Source organism: Penaeus monodon, chromosome 27 (genome assembly GCF_015228065.2).
Source record: "Penaeus monodon isolate SGIC_2016 chromosome 27, NSTDA_Pmon_1, whole genome shotgun sequence".
Classification (NCBI taxonomy): domain Eukaryota; kingdom Metazoa; phylum Arthropoda; class Malacostraca; order Decapoda; family Penaeidae; genus Penaeus; species Penaeus monodon.
The window spans coordinates 20,594,784-20,595,067 of record NC_051412.1 but is presented as its reverse complement, the minus strand read 5'-3'; positions in this window follow the sequence as shown (position 1 = coordinate 20,595,067).

Sequence of the window (284 nt, the reverse complement as noted above, 5' to 3'; positions counted from 1 at the left end):
CACGTCGACAATCGCCAGTTCGACAAACAAAGCCAATCGACAGCAATCGACAACAACGGCAACCGAGGCACTCCCTGGCCTAGGCACCTCCTGTTTATTAATGCAAGAGCACCTGCGGGTCAACCAGGAAGAACGGGGGGAGGCGATTAAGGAGAGTTAATTAACGAGGTGGTAGTCTCGGCGAGAATGGTGGAATAGGACATCCGAGGCGATCAACGAGGTAATTTCACGAGGAAGAAAGGCGAGAAAAAAAGATGTATTAAAGACGAGTAAATAATCTGGGG